Source organism: Callithrix jacchus, chromosome 1 (assembly GCF_049354715.1).
Source record: "Callithrix jacchus isolate 240 chromosome 1, calJac240_pri, whole genome shotgun sequence".
Taxonomy (NCBI): domain Eukaryota; kingdom Metazoa; phylum Chordata; class Mammalia; order Primates; family Cebidae; genus Callithrix; species Callithrix jacchus.
The window spans coordinates 109,449,828-109,469,490 of record NC_133502.1 but is presented as its reverse complement, the minus strand read 5'-3'; the positions used below and the strand labels follow the sequence as shown (position 1 = coordinate 109,469,490).

General features: G+C 38.5%; 1 pseudogene; it reads right to left on the bottom strand.

Annotated features, from left to right (window-relative positions):
• Nucleotides 1-1,808: 1,808 nt before the first annotated feature.
• Nucleotides 1,809-3,431, bottom strand: LOC100405046 (splicing factor 3A subunit 3 pseudogene; annotated as a pseudogene).
• Between the last annotated feature and the right edge of the window lie 16,232 nt (nucleotides 3,432-19,663).

Sequence of the window (19,663 nt, the reverse complement as noted above, 5' to 3'; positions counted from 1 at the left end):
GCTGCCTTTATCCCCCTGTCACCTCTATCTGGCATTTCTCCCCATGTTATCCCTCCCCAACTTCCCTACCCTGCACTGTCTCTCCCCTAGTCCCACCCAAAAGACCCCAGTGTGTGATGCTGCCCTCCGTGTCCATGTGTTTTCATTGTTCAACACCTGCCCATGAGTGAGAACATGCGGTGTTTGATTTTTCTGTTCTTGTGTCAGTTTGCTGAGAATGGTGGTTTCCAGATTCATCCATGTGCCTGCAAAGGACAGAGACTCATCATGTTTTGTGGTTGCATAGTATTCCATGGTGTTTATGTGCCACATTTCCTTGTCCAGTCTATCATCGATGAGCATTTGGGTTGGTTCTAGGTCTTTGCTATTGTAAACAGTGCTACAGTGAACATTCGTGTGCATGTGCTTTGTAATAGAATGATTTATAATCCTTTGGATATATCAATGGGATTGCTGGGTAAAATGGAATTTATATTTCCAGGTCCTTGAGGAATCACCACACTGTCTTCCACAATGATTGAACTAATTTACACTCCCACCAGCAGTGTAAAAGTGTTCCTATTTCTCCACATCCTCTCCAGCATCTGTTGTCTCCAGATTTTTTAATGATCGCCATTCTAACTGGCATGAGATGGTATCTCAGTGTGGTTTTGATTGGCATTTCTCTAATGACCAGTGATGATGAGCATTTTTTCATGTTTTTTTTGGCCTCATATATGTCTTCTTTTAAAAAGTGTCTGTTGATGTCCTTCACCCACTTTTGAATGGGTTTGTTTATTTCTTGTAAATCTGTTTGAGTTTTTGTAGATTCTGGATATTAACCATTTGTCAGATGGGTAGATTGCAAAAATTGTTTCCCATTTTGTTGTTTGCTGGTTCACTCTAATGATTGTTTCTTTTGCTGTGCAGAAGCTCTGGAGTTTCATTAGAACCCATTTGTCTATTTTGGCTGTCATTGCCAATGCTTTTGGGGTTTTAGTCATGAAGTCCTTGCATATGGTTATGTCCTGAATAGTTTTGCCTAGGTTTTCTTCTTGGGTTTTTATGGTGTTAGGTCTTATGTTTAAGTCTTTAATCTATCTGGAGATAATTTTAGTATAAGGCGTAAGGAAGAGGTTCAGTTTCTGTTTTCTGCATATGGCTTGCCAGTTACCACACCACCATTTCTTTTTATTTATTTATTTATTTATTTTTCCTGGCAGAATATTTTTTTTGTTTACATTCATAGTATTCTCTTTTAATTGGGTAATTCCACATTGTCAAATATTGACTGTTTTTATATTGGGTGTCCTACCCAATTAAAAACATAAAGGTAGAATGACCTGGAAGACAGTTCTTGTTGTACCATGTTATTGATATAACAGTAATATTGTAATATGTCTCTCTCATTTTTTAAAAAAAGCAACCTAATTTTGAGAAGACAGATGATTAAACTACTGCTTACTGGCTCAGGGAAATGTTTTAAAAAATAGAAATTAATTCATTCTTTCCCCAAGAAAAATGTTGAGGTGAACCTCTTAAAACTTTTAAGTCATCAAGGAGGAAATGTTTATTTCTTAAAAAGGGGTCAGTGCCGGAAGAAAATCACCTGGCAGACCCCACTGCACAACCGCTCTGCACCAAAACAGAAATGGGCACCATAGCAACATAATCATGCTGGAGAGAGGAAAAACCCACACTGAGGAGTCAGGTTTCTTTTAAAACTCCCTGTTACAAATAGAATCAATGATTATATCTCAGATACAATATTTTTATTAAATGGGTCTACGAATCTGTTTAAATATAAAACAGATAAAACACATCCCAACCCTGCAATCTGCCAGCATGCCTTGTTTCTACAAGATACATGCTAGACCATGAGACTACATAGCAAAGGATCTTTAAGAGGACTTGGTTGGGAGAAATAGAAAAAGCAGATCTCAGTGAAGCCTGAACTAGCCCAAAAGCTGAGCTACATCCCTGAACACTAGAGCAGTCCTTGTCTTTTCAGATCCTCATATGTCTTCTTATTCACAACATTCCCACTTGAGTCTTCATATTCTTCCTCGGTGTCAGGCTGCCATCTTTCTGAAGCCTTCTGCAGTTTCACTTTGGCCCACAAGGAGACAGCATCTTCAATCTGTGTCACATTAGCAAAGTGGATGTGACACAGATTGTTTTGGGATGCCCAAACACCTCATGCCATGAGCATGATGCCATTCAGCAAAGTGTCTTTGGAAGGCTTTGGGCCCTTGGTAGGTGGAGTTTCCACAGATCACACAGTTGTAGTTGATATTTAGGGCATGAAGCTTATATAGCTAGTAGGAAATGGGCAGGATTTGGGGGTTGTAAATGATCTCATTTCTTCATCTTCACTCTCACTAATCTGCTCTTCTTCCTCCTCTTCTCGTTCTTCTCCTGTCCTTGCTTGCTTGGGTTGTTCATTTTCATGAGTGATATGTCACTGTTCCCCAAGAATCTCTATGTATTCATAGATTTGGGCTTCTAGAAAAGCAATGTCTTTGTTCCTCTCAGTGTCTCACTTGGTGCCTTTTGACGGGATTTTTGGCAAACAAAGAGGTATCAAGTGACTCCCGGGACTTTCCTTTGGTGCTGAATAGTCTCTGGGCTCACTCTTCTACTGTCCTGCCACATTTCAAGCCTAAAGCTAAGAGAGCAGATTTCAATCTGTCCAAACCCAGAGAGGCCAACTCTTCCCAGGAGGAAAATGCAGAGAAGTCAAGATGGGCTCCAGCATGGGTCAGAGAACTGCTTGTCTCTTTTGACCACCCAGGAAAGGTCCCATTCTCCCATTTCTTCTCCAATTCAGTCTGAATCTTCCCAAAAAGTTCATTCTGATATTGGAGAGGCTTCACTCTATCTGTGTAATCCTGAAGGTACTCAAGCAGCATCTCTTATATTCTGCATTCTTACTTACTTTAGGAATGTCAAGTAATTGGTCAAAGATGGACAGGTATGTGATATAATCCAGCTTTTCAGATGTCTTCAGGTTAATGTACTTGAGGTAACAGTCATGGAGATCAAGGTAGTGACCATATCCCTCTTCCTCTGTGAACTCCACCAAGTTTTGTGTCTCTTCACTTGGATTCTCTTGAGCCTTCAGGAGCTCCTCAAATTCCACTGACATTGGCACACAGATCTCATTTCGGTGCTTCCAGTGGAATTACTTTATTTGTTTAAGTCTATTATAGAATTCAGCAAACTCATTGTGTCCTAAATTGGCATTGAGCTCCTCCATCCTTATCATCATACAAATCCCTCAGGTTCCCACTGATCTCCATATATCTATCTTGCATGGCCCGAGTGCGGTGATCAGAATTGATCTGGTCCCAGAGCGTGGACTTCTTAGTGAGCATCTCTTTGGCCATGATGCCCATGAGCCATTCCTTCTCCTTGTGATAGTGCCACTGCCACTCCAGTATTGTCTCCATCTTCACTTTGTGGTGGCCTCTTAATACCAACACCATTTATTAAACAGGGAATCCTTTCCCCATTGCTTGTTTTTGTCAGGTTTATCAAAGGTCAGATGGTTGTAGGTGTGTGGCATTACCTCTGAGGCCTCTATTCTGTTCCATTGGTCTATATCTCTGTTTTGGTACCAGTACCATGCAGTTTTGATTACTGTAGCCTTGTAGTATAGTTTAAAGTCAGGTAGCATGTCGCCTCCAATTTTGTTCTTTTTGCTTAGGATTTTCTTGGCTATGCGGGCTCTCTTTTGGTTCCTTATAAAGTTTAGGGTGTTTTTTTTTCCCAGTTCTGTGAAGAGAGCCATAGGTAGCTTGATGGGGATAGCACTGAATCCATAAATTACTTTGGGCAGTATGGCCATTTTCACAATATTGCTTCTTCCTAACCATGAGCATGGATTTTTTTCTCATCTGTTTGTGTCCTCTCTTATTTCCTTGAGCAGTGGACAGTTCTCCTTGAAGAGGTCCTTTGCATCCTTTGTTAGTTGTATTCCTAGGTATTTTATTCTCTTGTTGTGAATGGGAGTTTGCTCTTGATTTGGTTCTCTTTTAGTCTGTTGTTTGTGTATAGGAATGCTTGTGATTTCTGCACATTGATTTTGTATCCTGAGACTTTTCTGAAGTTGCTTATTAGTTTCAGTAGATATTGGGCTGAGACAATGGGGTCTTCTAACTATACAATCATGTCATCTGCAAATAGAGACAATTTGACTTCCTCCTTTCCTAATTAAATACCCTTTATTTCTTTTTCTTGCCTGATTGCTCTGGCTAGAACTTCCAATACTATGTTGAATAGGAGTGGTGAGAGAGGGCATCCTTGTCTAGTGCCAGATTTCAAAGGGAATGCCTCCAGTTTTTGCCCGTTCAGTATGATATTGCCTGTGGGTTTGTTGTATATAGCTTTTATCATTTTGAGATACGTTCTATCTATACAAAGTTTATTGAGAGTTTTTAGCATTAAGGGCTGTTGAATCTTGTCAAAGGCCTTCTCTGCATCTATTGAGATGGTCATGTGGTTTTTGTCTTTGGTTCTGTTTATGTGGTGAATTACATTTATACACTTGCATATGTTGAACCAGCCTTGCATCCCTGGGATGAAGCCTATTGATTGTGATGGATAAGCTTTTTGTGTGCTGTTGAATTTGTTTGTGAATATTTTATTGAATATTTTGCATCAATGTTGATCATAGATATGGGCCTGTGGTTTTCTTTTTTAGTTGTGTCCCTGCCAGGTTTTGGTATCAGGGTGATGTTGGTCTCATAGAGTTAGGGAGGATTCCCTCTTTTTGTATTGTTTGGAGTAGTTTCAAAAGGAATGGTACCAGCTCCTCTTTGTATGTCTGGTAGAATTTGGCTGTGAACCCTTCTGGACCTGGACTCCTTTTGGTTGGTAGGCTATTAGTTGCTGCCTCAACTTCAGACTTTGTTATTGGTCTATTCAGGATTTCAACTTCTTCCTGGTTTAGACTTGGGAGTGTGCAAATGTACAGGAATTTACCCATTTCTTCTAGATTTACTGGTTTATGTGCATAGAGCTGTTTGTAGTAATCTCTGATGGTAGTTTGTATTTCTGAGGAATCAGTAGTGATCTCCCCTCTATTGTTTTTTATTGCATCTGTCCAATTCTTCTCTCTTTTCTTTTTTATTAGTCTAGCTAGTGGTCTGTCTATTTTGTTGGTGTTTTCAAAACACCAGCTCCTGGATTTACTTATCTTTTGAAGGGTTTTTTTTTTTTTGTATCTCTGTCTCCTTCAGGTCTGCTCTGATCTTAGTTTTTTCTTGTCTTCTGCTTGCTTTTGAGTTTTTTTTTTTTTTATCTTGATCCTCTAGCTCTTTCAATTTTGATGATAGGGTGTTGATTTTAGATCTTTTGTTTTTTCTCATGTGGGGATTTATTGCTTTAAATTTTCCTCTATGCAGTGTTTTAAATGTGTCTTATAGATTCTGGTACATTGTGTCTTCATTGTCATTGGTTTTGAAGAACATTTTTCTTTCTGCCTTCATTTCATTGTTTATCTATCTATCATTCAGGATCCAGTTGTTCAGTTTCCATGTGATTGTGTGGTTTTGAGTGCTCTTCTTAAGCCTGAGTTCAAATTTGATTGCACTGTGGTCTGAGAGACTGTTATGATTTCCATTCTTTTGTATTTGCTGAGGAATGATTTACTTCCAATTATGTGGTGAATTTTAGAGTAAGTGTGATGTTGTGCTGAGAAGAATGTGTATTCTGGGATTTGAGGTGGAGAGTTCTGTAAATGTCTATTAGGCCCACTTGGTCCAGATATGTGTTCAAGTCTTCGATATCCTTGTTGATTTTCCATCTGGTTGATCTGTCCAATATTGTCAGTGGAGTGTTAAAGCCTCCTACTATTATTGTGTGGGAGTCTAAGTCTCTTTGTAGGTCATTAAGAATTTGCTTTATGTATCTGGGTGCACTTGCATTGGATGCATATATATTTAGGATAGACAGCACTTCTTGTTGCATTGATCCTTTTACAGTTATGTAATACCCTTATTTATCTCTTTTGACCTTTGTTGGTTTAAAGTCCATTTTATTAGATACTAGGATTGCAACCCCTGCTTTTTTTGTTGTTGTTCTCCATTTGCTTGGTAAATCTTCTTCCATCCGTTTATTTTGAGTCTGTGTAAGTCTTTGCATATGAGATGGGTCTCCTGAAGACAGCACACTGATGGGTCCTGACATTTTATCCAATTTGCCAGTCTGTGTCTTTTGATTGGGACATTTAGGCCATTTACATTCAACATTAATATTGTTATATTTGAATTTGATCCTGCCATTTTGTTACTGGATGGTTGTTTTGCCCTTTAGTTGACACAGTTTCTTCATTGCATTGTTGGTCTTTCCTATTTGTTACATTTTTGGAGTGGCTGGTACTGGTTGTTCCTTTCCATGTTTAGTGCTTCCTTCAGGAGCTCTAGTAAGGCAGGTCTGGTGGTGATGAAATCTCTCAGCAATTGCTTTTCCATAAAGAATTTTATTTCTTCTTCACTTATGAAGCTTAGTTTAGCTGGATATGAAATTCTAGGTTGAAAGTTCTTTTCTTTAAGGATGTTGAATATTGGCCCCCACTCCCTTCTAGCTTGTAGGGTTTCTGCTGAGAGATTCACTGTGAGTCTGATGGTCTTTCCTTTGTGGGTGACTCAATGTTTCTCTCTGGCTGCTCTTAGGATTTTTTCCTTCATTTCAACCCTGGTAAATATGATTATGTGCCTTGGGGTTGCTCTTCTTGAGTAGTATCTTTGTGGTGGTCTCTGTATTTCCTGGATTTGAATGTTGGCCTGCCTTGTTAGGTTGGGGAAGTTCTCCTGGATAATATCCTGAAGAGTGTTTTTCAGCTTGGATTCATTCTCCCTGTCACATTCAGGTGTGCCAATCAAGCATAGATGAGATCTTTTCAAATAATCCCATAGTTCTTGGAGGCTTTGTTCATTGCTTTTCACTATTTTTTCTCTAATCTTGCCTTCTTGTTTTATTCCATTGATTTGATCTTCAATTTCTGATATCTTTTCTTCCGCTAGATCGATTCAGCTGTTGAAACTTGTGTATGCCTCACAAAGTTCTTGTGCTGTGTTTTTCAGCTCCATCAAGTCCTTTAGTCCTTCTCTAAGCTGGTTGTTCTAGTTAACATTTTGTCTAATCTTTTTTCAAGGTTCTTAGTTTCTTTGCATTGGGTTAGAACATGGTCGTTTAACTCAGAGAAGTGTGTTATTACCCGCCTTCTGAAGCCTACTTCTGTCAATTTGTCAAACTCGTTCTCTGTCTTGTTTTGTTTCCTTGGTAGTAAGGGGTTGTGATCCCTGGGAGGAGAAGAGGTGTTCTGGTCTTTGATGATTTCATACTTTTGGTGCGGGTTTCTTCCCATCTTCGTGGATTTATCTTCCTTTGATCTTTGAAGTTGGTGATTTTGGGAGGAATCTCTGAGTGGACGTCATTTTTGTTGAGGTTGGAGCTGTATCTCCTGTATGAGGTTTTTTGTTGTTGTTGTTGTTTTTGGGGGGCGGGGTGGGGTTTTGCCTGTAGAGGCACCACTGGGCTGCCTCAGATTCAGTCAAGCTGCTGGGTGGTTTTCCCCTGGAGTTTGTTTATGCAGGTGAGGTTAGCCCCACCTCACCAATGGCAAGCATCTTTCCTTCCTTGAGCTCAATTTTCCTGATCAGGGTCAAACTGGTGTATTCACTGCAAAACTCCCTAGTGCACGGGTTTCAGTTTGTTGGGTTTTCTCAGGGTGGGACATGCCAGGCCTTAAGTCCTGTTTCCCTGCTTTCAACTCTGCGTTTTTCTGTGGGACGAGTAGTTCTGTCCCACTGGTATTAGTCCAAGCTTCCACCCAGTCTGTGCCAACAACTTGTGGAACCAGGCGGGCTGGAGTGGCCGCTCAGATTTGCATTGACAACCAGCTGCACACCTCAGTCTGGAGGGGCTGTCATGGACCACGGGTTACAGGAGGGATGAGAGAAGTGCAGGATCCAAATCGGAGCACCGAGGGGGTGAAGTGTCCGCCCTCCAAGCCAGTTGCACTTTCTGGGTGGGGACATACCCAACCCTTTCTCGGTTCTCCCTCCCTGGGCTGCTCTCGCCCTACTTTGGATAACCTTCCCTGGGCTATTTTCACTGTCCTACCAGTCCCACCGAAGCCAACCAGCACCTCACTTGGAATCATGGAATCTCTAGCCCTCTGCATCTCACTCGCTGGGAGCTGCACTCCAGAGTTGCCTCTTCTCAGCCATCTTGTCAGACACCCCCCAATTTGGACACATTTTTATGTTGCCTTGTTTTAATCTACATTTTGTCTGTTCATTTCTTATTACAGAAACCAGTTTGCCTTTTTAAAATATGCACTCATTATGATTATCTTAAACTTTTCTATTAATAGCATAATTTAAAATGTTTTATTATGAAATATCACACATACAAAAAGGAAGTGAGTATAAATATAAGGAACAAAGAATAATAACTAAATGAACTCCCATATCTCCACAACCCAGCCTAAGAACTAGAATAATATAACTATATGCTAAAATTCCTATATATGAATACCTCTTCTAGATTCCATGCTCCTCTGTTCATTCCCCAAAGTAACTAACATCTTAAGTTATACCTTTAGCATGAGGCTTTTTTTTGAAATTATACCCTAAGTAGTACAGTTTACTTTTGAATACATTTGACTATTTTTATAAAAGAAATCATACTACATATTCTTTACCAACCTATATTTTTTCTCCTTAAAATTCTGCTTGTGAAATTTATTTGTATTAGTATATTTGCCTTTAATTCTTTCTTTATCATTGTTAAATAATATTCATAGACAGGGTGTTCTGGTTCATGCCTGTAATTCTAACACTTTGGAGGTTGAGGTGAGAGGATTATTTGAGGCCAGAAGTTCAAGACTATCCTGAGCAGCATAGCAAGACCCCATCTCTAATTTTCAAAAAATAAGTTAAAAAATGATATTCATAGGATGGATACAGTACCATTTATGCATTCATTTCCCAGTTAATAATGACTTCTAGTTTGTGTCAACATTTTATTACTATCAATGTTATATTTTTCAGTATATGTTATCTAGTACACATGTTCAGATTTTTTTTAGAATGTATACTTCTGAGGGGTTATACTTCCAAATTATAAGTACATCTTCAGCTTTACTTAATAATGCCAAATGGTTTTCTAAAATAGTTACATATATTTGAATATAATATATTCTCTGCCTGGATGATGGCTATTATTGTGTAATTGTATCACTTTGCTTCTTGATTTGTTTCCTTGAGTCAAATCTTCTTTTTAACCTGAATTCTATTGCTTTATTAATTTTCTTGAAATTCTTGTTTTGTTTCATCTATATTCTTTGACTTATATATTCCTTTGCACTTTCTCTTTTGATTTGATCCTTGAAATAACACTGAAGAATAGGTACTAATATGATTCCTATTTTATAGGTAAAGAAATGGCTCCCAGGAAATTATGCATTTTGGCCACAGTCCATAGCTAGTAAATGGAGGATCCAAAACTAGCAACCAAGTCTTTCACCTCCAAAACGCTTGCTTTTTCCATGCTTTGAGACAGACTATAAATAGGTACTATATTGTATAGTACAGCCTCTAAGACTAATTCAGCTTCTGAACTGAACAGGAATAAACCACACATCTGTAGCACATGTAACTTACTGAAAACCCTCCTAAATGAGACAAGAACAGCAGCATACCAGGTGGAATTACTGCCTTGATCTACCTTGGAACTTACCCTGGTATTTAAAAGGATGAATTCTGCTGCTGCCACCACCTAAAGTATGTATGTGCGTGTGTGTGTGTGTGTGTGTGTTTTAAGCAGTGGATACAAATGACAGTACTATTGGCATAGACTTTAGAAACCCAATTTAATAACAAGGAAATAGGATAAAAGCAAGAATATGGTATGAGTTTGCTTGGGCCTTGATGATGTCTGAGAAGAGCCTTTATTTGGAATATCCCTCCATCCTGGGCTCTTAGAAAAGGACCAGGTCACACAGGGTAAACCTGTGCAGCAATTAATGTGGTGGATGATGGAACCTTGCTCTGTTACGGGACTTTTCTACCACTTGTAGGGGCATAGTGAAGTTCATTTATTCCTGTAAAGGGTATCTCTCCTGAGTTACAGTTTTGGAAGGATGGCATATGAAACAACAGGCTAGCAAAAGAGAACGTATAATGAGAATGCTGTAAACCAAAGAAGAGGGGAGGCAGCAAGACTGACTCAAACAGTCATGCATCTAGACTTTGCAGCACTAATGTCTTAGTCAGAGCTATTGCTGGTTGAATTTATGTCCTATTTTCTTTGTCAAGGAATTCTAATCAAACCTAGGATAATCAAATAATCATTTTCATTGTTTCCTAAAGATTGATCTAGGGAGATGCATATATATCCAGTGGGGAAAAAAACCTGCAGAGTATTCAAATAAGTTTGGATGTCTTTAATTTAACCAAGCCAAGAGTTTTCTGTAGAATTCCTCAAAGCTATTAATATGCTAATGTACTCTGAATTTGTAAGAGGGATATATATTACAAAGAAGTTCTAAGTTATTTGATCATGAAGCTCTTGTGTTCATGGACTCCTGGAACATATTTGGAGAAATTTTGCTTTCTTCTGATCATAAAATATTCAAACTAGAAGAAGCCTCAAAACAACTCCAGTTTTAAGCCCCAATTTTACAAGAAGGGAAACTAAAATTTAGAGGCTTTAAGTAACTTCCCCAAGGTCACATAGCGCTTTGGTGATAAAAGTAGAACTGGAATTTTTATCTTTAGCTTCCCGATCTTGTGTGAAACTGATCAAAACTAGATTAAGTCACAAGATGCCGTGACCTGAAGGCAGGCCTATTTGTTCTCTTACAGGCATGTGATATATTCTTTTTTACCAGTGAGAATAATGAGACCTAAAATTATTTCTTGTGCACCTAAAATGGTACTTCTGAAAGCTCATAAAATTCTCATTCTGAAACCTTATTATATCTCTTCTGTCCCTGAAGATTCAAGAGTCTAGGAGTATCCTCTCTAAGTTCTGCATATAAGGCCTACGTCATAGATATTCACTGGAATATCTTATTATATTGTGCCCTCCAGCAAAACTTAGAACAGGCCCCCTTCCAGCATCCTGTTCTGAGTTGACGAGTCTGTGGAAAGAAGCAATTTTATACACTGAGGTGCTCTGGACAGCCACAGACCCTATAAGCAGAATTTAGAGAGGGCTTGAAATTTAGAAAGGGGACCACCTTTCTGGTAAGCACTGGGGTAGTGTATGTCAAAAACCTTTACCAGTTTCATACCCCTTAACTTTAAAGGAAATAGCAGAAAGTATCTTTTCCGATTTAATTGCATTATTATTTGTCAATACACTATTTTAGTAGAAATCTGAAATAACCTGAATATCCAATCATAGGAGATATCAAATAAATAAATAAATACACATTTATGAAATGCTGTATAGCCAATAAATTTATGTTATAGAACCATTCATGAAAAGATGTATAAAACAGAACTTCCCAACAAGTATGCCAGGTACTGAAATTTTGATGTCCTTTGCCCTTATGGCAGGTAATCAGGGTCTACTGTGACCAGAGTCCTTCAATCAAATGTCTCAAAATGCCAGATGCAGTGGCTCACACCTGTAATACCAGCACTTTGGGAGGCCAACGTGGGGGCATCACAAGGTCAGGAGTTTGAGACCAGCCTGGCCAACATGGTGAAACCTTGTCTCTACTAAAAATACAAAAATTAGCTGGGTGCGATGGTGGGTGCCTGTAATTCTAGCTACTTGCGAGGCTGAGGCAGGAGAATTGCTTGAACCTGGGAAGTGGAGGTTGGAGTGAGTCAGGACCACGCCATTGCACTCCAGCCTGGGTGACAGAGCAAGACTCTGTCTCAAAGAAAAATGCAAGTAGGTTCTTCTTTCACCCAAGTATACCATAAAATTATTTGTTTTTTAAAAATGTGTGCCATGATGTAAAAATGTTCAGAAAAGTGATCTAAAACATACTGCAGGGAAAAAAATTACAAGTTATTATTACATTAAGATTTGAGTTATACTCCAATGTCTGATTGAACATATACCTTGCCTACATCTGGAATACTAGTAATTTTTATGTTTTTGTTTATTTGCATTTATGTTTTTAAGTGAAAGGTAATTTTTTTTTTTGAGATAGACTCTAACTGTCACCCAGGCTGGAGTGCATTGGCACAATCTCAGCTCACTACAACCTCCCTTACCTGAGTTCAAGGGATCCTCCCACCTCAGCCTCCTTGGTAGCTGACATTACAGGCATGCGCTTCCACATCCGACTAACTTTTTTTGTATTTTTAGTAGAGACAAATTTCACCATGTTGGCCAGGCTGGTCTCAAACTCCTGAACCTCAAGTGATCTTCTCAACTCAGCCTCACACACATTACAGGTGTGATCCACTGGACCCAGCCAAAAATATTCTTTAATAAGAATAACGTAACAATTTTAATACTTACATAGCTCTTAATATATTTTATTTGGTTTGATCCTCAAACAAACCTATGAAGAAGTCTCTGCCTCATTGTTTTCATTATATAAATGTCATTTTTAATTCCATATTTGAAGATAATAGGAACTGAACAAGTTGATGCTGGCAGAAGAAAGTAGAAAGTAAATATATCTGAAAGGTATAAATAAGAAAATATAATAACTAATTATCTGTGGGAACTAAGTACACCTCCGGGACATTGGGGACTGTGGTATTAATGACCAAAACAGAATCATGGAAACACAGTAGCTTACAAAGATCTTAAGGGCAAACTCAGAGGAATAATTCGTGTTCAAGAAGCAGCTGAGTTTTGCTGTTTAGTTGTTATTTAGAAATTCACAAAATTCACTGGTGAAAATGTTCAGGATATTTATTGTTGGAACTCAGCTGAGAGGACAAAACTAAAGGTGTAGTTTGGACAGTCATTCACAATGGAGCCACAGTCAGAGCTGTGCAGGAGAATTGATTCTCCTGGGAAGAGCATAGAGAGAAAATCAGGACACCAGAAGTTCGAAGCTTTAGTCCTTGTCTCTGCAGAACTCCTGGGGACTTGATTTCTGTGTGTGGAATGATGGTAGGATAGCATTCTATGAGTTGTTGGGCATGGATGAATATTGACATTGGATGACATGTTCAAATTGCTTCCATTATTCTTCCAGAGATCAGAGATTACTTGATTTTAAAAAACAAAGTAAGAAAGATATTTTGTATGCTAACAGAGCATGTGTTGGTGAGCAGCACCCTAGAAGATAGGATTAAATGTAATAAGTTTCCTAGCCATTTGAAGAAGTGATCAGAAATTGAGAAGGTGCCAGTGAATCATAACAAGTGTGTGGTACTTTGCATTTAGGTTGGGCAAAGGGATTAAGCTACAAACACAGAAAACGAAAGGATTCTGACAGGCTGTAAATACAATGAGCAAAGGTCTGCAAGTCTCAGAAAGGAACAACTTGAAAAAGAACGTGCCGTATATATTTATGCTGGCATACATAAGATGTTTATTAGAAAATATGTTTTCAGGCAGCAGAAAGACATAAATAGAGTAATTCAATCACCTAGTCACATTTGGCATTCAGAAGAAATACATTAGAAACATAATAAATGTATTTCTCTTCAGGGTCCCTCTTTTAAAACACTTTAAATTTATTAAAATATCAAGGATGTCAAAGAAAATTAATACATGACTGTAAAAATGTACTCCTAAAGAAAGCTCAGCAATCATGGTATTTATTTTTGACGTCAAAAGACCAAAGAAAAATTTAATAAGGATCAAGATCATCGGCCTGGGTACAGCACTTCTGGAGGCTGAGGTGGAGGATCACTCGAGCCCAGGAGGTCGAGGCTGCAGTGAGCCACGGTCACACCACTGCCCTCCAGCCTGGGCTACAAAGCAAGACCCTATCTCAAAACCAAGCAAAACAGAAAAGATTTTTAATCTGTGGAAGGTTATTGTACATAGTTGTTTGGCATCTCTATTGCAAGTAGAACAATGGGAAATAAACTGAATCCATGAGTTTTAAAAATCCCCCCAAATATATATTTGTATGTGTATACACACATACACAGACTACACATACTGCCATATATACACATATATGTGTATGTTTGTGTAAACAGTCTAGAAATGGAAACATATTATTTCTATGTAGTAGGATTATAGGTGTTTTTATTTGTTTTATATCTGTATCTTTTCCAGAATTATTTATATTAAACATGCAATTTTTGTGTAATAAGAAAAATAAGTAATGTTTCTTTAGAAGTGTTTCTAGGAACAAATGCGACTTCTTCCTCCTTCCTGTCACATTCTCAACCCTTAATATATAAAACTCATTTTTATAAGATTCTGAATAACAGCAGTTCTGGCACCCCATTTTATCTTTTTCAGATGCTAGTGAAAAACAATCATCTTTCAGACAAGATCATTGTTTTGCCAGGAAAAAATTGAAGACATCTCACTTCCTGAGGCTGTACATGTGATCACTTCCGAACCAATGGGGTACCTGTTGTTCAGTGAAAGGATGCTAAAGAGTTATCTTCGTTCCAAAAAACGGCTAACATCAAATGGTAAATAGGCCCACTCTTGGTTTAAAAACCAAGATAACTTCTCTGTAAAGGTTTGCCACCTGTTTCCCCTACAACTGGTTCTGTGCAGAAAGGAGGAGAGAGCATTTCTATTACACTCAGTTGTTTGATTTTCTAATCTCATTCTTCCATAACAAATTAACTAGTCTCTGGTCATAAGAACTCAGGTATGCTGTACAGTATTCAACGTGGTATAGAGAGCCAGGTCAGAATTCTGTTTTTTGTCCTAGTTCAGTCCCTTCATTCCTTAATGAACTTGGGCTAACACTTGACCATTTGGCTTTGGTTTCCTCATCTGTATAAAGACACTATCACACATAATCTCTAAAGCCCTTTCAAGTGTTGGACTTCATAATGTGAGAAAATCTCTGGGGTCCGCTTGTTCTTTTTGACATATTTTTTCCTACTGTATTTTTCTCTCTATGATCACTATACATAGTCAAGATAATACTAAATCCAATATGTTTTTATGCTTTCCAAGCAAATGCATGTGCTAAGCAATTTCAATAAATTATTTTATAAAATCTGTAAAAAGTCTGATTGATTAAGGTTTTCAGTTTATTTGAGGAGTTAGCCTTGAAGCTAGTTTTGCAACCTTCCCCAGGGGACATTTGACAATGTCTGAAGGCATTTTTGGTTGTCACAATGGCAGCAGAGGCTGGGGTACTGGCATCTAGTAAATAGGGACAGAGATGCTGTGAAGCATCCTTCAGTATATAGGACAGTGCCCTACATCAAATAATTATCTAGCCCAAAACAACAATAGTGTATGACTGAGACCTGGGTTACTGGGGGGTGGGGGCAGGTATTATTATGATACCATTTTATAAAGAGAAAACTGAGACTTCAGAAAGAGTAACTTGGCAAGAACAAACACCTAATAATTGGCAGGCCAAGAATTTGAGCCTACATCCATCTGATGATGAAGCCTCCACCCATGACCTCTGCACACACTTTCCACTCTTCACCAGAGAAAGTAGACACCTACCACCAGCGGGTGTTTTCAATTAAGGCATAGATGATAACTGGCCAATTTTAAAAGTTGCATCTCTCAGGAGAAGGTCAGCTCCTTACCCCAATTTTATTTACTTAAATTACCAATGTTGTGGCTCTCTACCTTAAGATTCAATGAAAACAAAATGGTGGACAACAATGCAACTCAGATACCAGCATGCATATAAGGGAAGTTTGAGGTCTATTTATGATTTCCTACATGCTTTAAAATTCAGAAATAGCCACCAAAAGAAAGTTCGTATAAAAATAAATAAGCTCAGGCAAAGTACACCTGATGTCAGGAACTTCATTAGCAAGCTTGGGATGCTCTTGGAAGCCTTGTGTGTATGCGATAAAATTGAACCATTGGAGATGAAAGTCAGGGTATAAAGTGGCTAGGATTTCCTCCTCAGTGCCCCCAGGAAGAATTTTTATGGTGTTTTTCCTGGACTTTTTCAGATGGTTAGGTGTTTTTGTATGCTGAGATTTATAATGTAGTTCATTAACATGCATCTACTGAGCCCCTCTTAAGCTGAGTATTTAGACAATATCTGGGTATCTTTTTGCCCCGGGTATTTGAAATGGATATGACATTTTATACTGGGCTATGTCTTTAGGCAAGTAGAAATGAATACTGATTTTATTGGCTTTCTAACCTGTGTATTCCCCGGGAAAGGGTGATTGATTTTTTTCTAATTATTTATATATTCCATCAAAATAAGACAGTTTAAAACATCTGTTAATAATAAAAAGGCTTATAATGAAAAATAGTAGCCTTCTGCACACCTCTTTCTATCCTCAGACTGCTCCCCAAAGGCACCCACTTTCAACTTCATCTGTTGTTTCTTCTATTATTTACCCACATATTCCTATCTAAGATGATTAGATTGTTATTCTTGTCACTCTCTGCTTGAGAATTTAGCTTTCCTGAATAGCAGCTCCTTCCTTCCTGGTGTACCTGACCCACCCCCATCCTCTCAATATGTTTAGATAGGTCCTGAGTCCTTTATCCCAACCCTTGGGGCCAGATATGCTTCAGAATTCAGAATCTGAAGGACTTTCCAAAGTTAATACAATCACATGCCATGTATTACTTAATTCTCCCAGTGGGATCTGAGGTGACACTCTGTAATGAAACACATTATATTCCTGCAACAAAATATATGAATACTGATACCAAGTGGAATAAATAAGGATTACAAATAAATTCTCGTGTCAGTTCAGGTTAGGTTTTGCCATCAAACGATGCTGCTGCAAACTTAGAAAATCTGTTGCTTTTCTGATATAAGAATTTATCATAAAGAAATATAGATCTAGATTATTATTTCATTAAATCAAGAATCAATGTTTACAGTGTTATAATGTAACTATTGTCGAGTGCTGAGTCAGATGATACAGTAGATGCTCTATGCTTATATATGTTTTCTCATACAATCTTTTGTTTTCCCCGGAGTTAATTGTCTTGGTTTCTTTTATAAGCTTAGCTTTCACAGATTCATAGCTAAGTGTTTCCATGCTCCAATAGATCTGACAGATGCCTAACAGTATGTATTCTTCTGTCGCTCCCTTCCATTCAGTAGTCTTCTGGCCTTCTCTGGCAACATGACCTGGGTGCTCTCCAGCCTTATTGCATGACTGACATACTTTGAGTTTCCATCATCCTTCTTTTGTCTTCCTCTTTGTTGGTTTACAACATCATTTCAGCAAAGGATATTCTCTACCAGATTCTGGAGAAAAAGAGCTTGAGAAATTACACTGTGGTGTTGTTGTTGTTGTTCTGAGACAGAGCCTTGCTCTGTCGCCCAGACTGGAGTGCAATGGTGCAATCTTGGCTCACTGCAACCTCCGTCTCCCAGGTTCAAGCAATTCTCCTGCCTCAGCCTCCTGAGTAGCTGGGATTACAGGCACCTACCACCACATCAAGCTAATTTTTGTATTTCCAGTAGAGACAGGGTTTCACCATCTTGACCAGGCTGGTCTTGAACTCCTGCCCTAGTGATCCACCCACTTTGGCCTCCCAAAGTGCTGGGATTACAGGCATGAGCCACTTTTGAGCCTAGCCAAGAAATTACTTTTATCAACTTCTTGTATTATTATTTGGTCAAGAATTTAACTTAAAAACAATTTTTACTCAATATTTTTAAAGTTTGGGATTTTGTTTTTTGTGTTTGGTTTCTGTCTGCAAATCTTGCTATTGAAAAGTCCAGTGCCATTCTGACTCCTGCTCCTTTAGAGTGACATAGTTTTCCCCTCTAGATGCTTTTAGTATCTTCTCTTTATTTCCAGTGTTCTAGTGTGAATCTTTTTTAAGTTCTTGTGCTGGAAATTCAGTGAATATGTTTAATCAGGAGGCTGATTTTCTTCTGCTCTTGGAATTTTCAAAATATTTTACCTTTGATTTTCTCCCCTCCATTTTATCTGACATTCTTGGAATTCCTATTAGGTCGAGGCTCATAACATCATCCTCTAAAGCTTCCTGGGTTTACACAAGCAGTGATACATATTACTTCTCTGAGGTTATTTAATATCCATCTGTCATCTTGAAATTGAAAAACCACCAAGTAATCATTATTGTTTTGATACCAATGCCTGAGATTTAGATGGGGACATATGAATGAGGTTATAATCATGCTTTGACCCTGGCCACTTCTGAAAATGCCCTAAATGAAATAATCTGTTTTGTTTATGAAAAGCCACATAGTTTAAGGATGGTGCACTGACTATCAGATGAGATTCCACTCCCTGGATTTTGCTCTGCTACTTGTTAGCTCTTGATCTTGACTAAGTCACTTACATTTCTCTGTTTTCTTGCTTATAAAATGGGTATAATAATAGAACCCACTGTATGTTGGTATGAGAATTAAATAAATTAGTGCATGGAAACCCCTTGAGAAAGTACATGACAAGGTTATCATAACTGAGGAATTTTAGCTATTATTGTTGTTTTTATGACAGCCTCTCTGGTGTCTTAAGTCAGCTCTATTTCTGAAATTGTAGTTAATAGTTCCTCTTTCTTTCATGTGCAATTTAATTAATGGCTATAAAAAGATTTTCCCTAAAATTGCAGGAGTAACAATGCTGATTGTCAGGTCTGCCTACTCAGACAAGCCCTACTTCAGGAATGCCAATCTAGGCACTTATTTGCCCACTGAAGAATCTGCCTTTCCTGTGGTGATTGTGGGTGCCAAGAACTAAGCACACATGTATATATACCAGCATGAAGCTTGGTAAGCATCCATGTGAGCATAAATCCCAGCAGCACCTGAAAAGACAGGTGGTTGATCTGATTCTATATGGATGAAGTCTGAGAATAAGAAAAATAATGTGACGGGAGGATGGGATTTTGATTATCTTTAAAACTAAATTATTGTTACAATAAGTAAGAGAATTCACAGGATATACAGAAAGGAAAAAAGCTAGTAGGTGACAAGGCAACTGCCAGGTTAAATGCTTACCTGAGGTCTCTACACGTTTATCACTGCAGAGCTTTGTGACTTGCTTTGGTATTATTTTCTATAGCCCCTCCACTCCTCTGCCTAATTTCTTATACTTGCATGAGATAAAATTATATTTTATCCTGTCGTGTCATAACTGAAGCAAAAGAATGCAATTGGTCTCAGGTGGCAGGTGAGTACAGCTTCAATCAGAAAGCAGTGGAAGTTGACTTCTGGGTCTGTTGTGTTTTGCTCGTTAGGAATGGTGTTCCTGACATTCAGCAACATCCACTTGGCCCCTTTTTCTGACGAACAGCTCTATGTGGAACACTTCTCCAGAACCAGTTTTTGGTAATGCCCTTTTCTCCTCCCTTCCTTTCACATCAGAGTAAACCAGAGTTTTTAAAACGATTGTTATTTGGGGTCATATGTGTGTTGTTGGAGGAGGGAGTGGCAAGGCACCTATCCCGGATACTGTAGAATGTTTAGCAGCATCCCTGTTTTCTACCTACTAAATGTCAGTCACATCTTCCCCCCAGAGTTGTGACAACCATAGATGCCCTCCGGACATTTTCAAATGACCCCTTGGAGGTCAAAATCACCCCCCAGTTCAGAAGCACTACTCATAAATCAGAGACAGGTGAA